The following is a 3327-nucleotide window of genomic DNA, read 5'->3' as shown; positions in this document are numbered from 1 at the left end:
CCAGTCAAAAAGGTGGTGCCAATACTGTAAAAGTAAAACTCACTGGTTTAGTGAGTGCACCAAGAAAGGAGGGCAAACTCCTGCCACTGCAGCCCCTAAGGCAACTGCACCCCCTAGTATAGTCAGCAGTGGTAGTGCACCTCCCAAGGGATTAGTTGGGTTAACCCTGGGTTCTGAGGGGAATGACAACTTAGTTGGCACACTCACTCAGGCTGTCCTTGTCTGTACAGGGGATATGGATATATCCCCTGATGTCAGTCCCAATACTTTGGGCAAATGCAGGCAGACACCTTTGATAAATGGCAAAATGGCTCAGGCCTATAGGGACACTTGTGCCAGTGTCACCATGGTGACACCTAACTTTGTGGACCCTGGACAGATCATGCCAGGTACAGATTTCCTGGTGACCAATGCCAGCAATGTCACTACCAGTCATAGTATGGCGATTGTTGCTTTCTCCTGGGGAGGGGTAAATGGCCAAAAGAAGGTTGTAGTTAGTTCAGATCTTTTTACAACAAAAAGTGCCTGGGGGTCAAGAAGTTAGTCAAACAGAGTGGATCACAACACCAATACTACACAAAAGACACCAGTGAGGACATCATCCGTTTTAGTGAATGCAGGCCAAGTAGAGGCTCAAGATCATATGGAGAAATAGTTCCCATCAGAAGCCACACTGTACCGCCCTCTTTGTCATCATTTGGGTTCTCCTTACCCAGGAGACAGAACGGCCGGTCAGATGTTACCGTGACCGATAGATGTGATAAGGGGTGGTGTATTGAGTACAAAAAATGAGGTGGCTACTGAAAAAGCAGTGTTACGGTGGTAAGAGTGTTAAAGTGAGGGAGGGTCAAATAAAATTAGGTGAATCGGGTAGACAAACAACCTTTATTAGTGTCTCCCAATCCCTAAGGTTTAAAAAGCAAGTGTGAGTGCGGGTTTTAAATAATCACCGTACTTAATAGTGGTCGACATGTTTCTGCATTATATCGAACATAGTTTCAAAATGCATTCTTCAGGACCGTGTAAAAAAACACTGCTGCTTATAGTGATGAAAATTTAAAAATTAAGATCAATATCACCTGAGCTTCAGGTACATACTCAACCGTATACCATATATGGTGGTTGAGAGGCTTCACCCCACCTGGCTGCAGCGCAGGTATGAGGAGCACCGCTCTGTCCGTCGGTGTCTCCTGGCAGTCAATTGTACTGTCTGGGGGTCGGCCCCCCCAGACAGTACAGTTGACTGCCAGGAGACACCGACGGACAGAGCGGTGCTCCTAATACCTGCGCTGCAGCCAGGTGGGGTGAAGCCTCTCAACCACCATATATGGTATACGGTTGAGTATGTACCTGAAGCTCAGGTGATATTGATCTTAATTTTTAAATTTTCATCACTATAAGCAGCAGTGTTTTTTTACACGGTCCTGAAGAATGCATTTTGAAACTATGTTCGATATAATGCAGAAACATGTCGACCACTATTAAGTACGGTGATTATTTAAAACCCGCACTCACACTTGCTTTTTAAACCTTAGGGATTGGGAGACACTAATAAAGGATGTTTGTCTACCCGATTCACCTAATTTTATTTGACCCTCCCTCACTTTAACACTCTTACCACCTTAACACTGCTTTTTCAGTAGCCACCTCATTTTTTGTACTCAATACACCACCCCTTATCACATCTATCGGTCACGGTAACATCTGACCGGCCGTTCTGTCTCCTGGGTAAGGAGAACCCAAATGATGACAAAGAGGGCGGTACAGTGTGGCTTCTGATGGGAACTATTTCTCCATATGCTCTTGAGCCTCTACTTGGCCTGCATTCACTAACACGGATGATGTCCTCACTGGTGTCTTTTGTGTAGTATTGGTGTTGTGATCCACTCTGTTTGACTAACTTCTTGACCCCCAGGCACTTTTTGTTGTGAAAATATTGTATTTTGGGGCATGTACCTGGTTGGTCAGTAAACTCGCCCTTAGACCCTCCTCCCATTGTTTGTTGTGTGCGTTAGTTCAGATCTCCCAGTGGATTGTTTGTTGGGCAATGATTTGGAGTCATCACAATGGTCAGAAGTGGAGCAGAGGACTCACATGGAGATGTTAGGCTTGCCAGCACATGTGCTTGATGTGACTAGGTCACAGGCCAGAAGATGCCCCACTGAACAGGTGCTGGATCCTGGAACAATGGGCCAGACACCTTCCAAGAAGAAGAGCAGGAGGGTTAAGGCATTGCCTTCCCCCTTGCCCCAGGTTGAGGATCAAGTCTCAGAGGAGGCTGACCTACAGGAACTGAGGGAAACTGAGCCTAAAGAATTTGAACTTGATCAAGTTGAATTTCTGGGCTCAGGGGGACCCTCCAGAGCAGACCAGGGGAAGGAACAGTTAGCCTGCCCTTCTCTTGAACCCCTCAGACAGCAGGCTGCTGCTTAGGCTGCACGGAACGCCACAGGTGCCCACAAGGTATACTGGGAAGATGGACTCCTGTACTCTGAGTCAAGAGACCCCAAGCCTGGTGCAACCAGGAGGCTGGTCATCCCCTTGTCTCTGAGAGGTTTCCTTCTCACCTTGGCCCATGAGATTCCCCTTGCAGGTCACTTAGGCCAGAACAAGACTTGGGACAGGATTGTCTCATACTTTCACTGGCCTCATATGAATGAAGATACCAAGGAGTTTTGTCGCTCCTGTGTCACTTGCCAAGCCAGTGGTAAGTCAGGTGGCACAACAAAGGCCCCCCTTATACCAATGCCTGTGGTGGGGGTGCCCTTTGAAAGAGTGGGGATTGACATTGTTGGACCAATGGAACCCCAGACAGCATCAGGGTACAAGTTTATACTGGTGGTGGTGGACCATGCCACCAGGTATCCTGAAGCTATTCCCCTTAGGACCACTACAGCACCTGTTGTGGCAAGAGCCCTAGTTGGAGTGTTCTCCAGAGTGGGCTTCCCTAAGGAGGTTGTCTCTGACAGAGGTGCAAACTTCCTGTCAAGCTACTTAACTGCTATGTGGAAGGAATGTGGTGTCAACTACAAGTTCACTACACCCTATCATCCACAATGCAATGGGCTTGTTGAAAGGTTCAACAGGACCCTAAAAGGGATGATTCATGGACTACCTGAAAAGCTCAGGCGTAGATGGGATGTCCTGATACCCTGCCTTTTATTTGCTTATAGAGAAGTCCCACAGAAGGGGGTTGGCTACAGCCCTTTTATAACTTTTGTATGGACATCCTGTAAGAGGACCTCTGTGTTTGGTGAAGGAAGGATGGGAGAGACCTCTCAAAAAGCCTGCAACCAACATAGTGGACTATGTACTTGGTCTCCGCTC

This window comes from Lissotriton vulgaris, chromosome 1_1 (assembly GCF_964263255.1).
Source record: "Lissotriton vulgaris chromosome 1_1, aLisVul1.2, whole genome shotgun sequence".
In the NCBI taxonomy this organism is placed as follows: Eukaryota; Metazoa; Chordata; class Amphibia; order Caudata; family Salamandridae; genus Lissotriton; species Lissotriton vulgaris.
Note: the sequence above shows the minus strand (reverse complement) of the source record.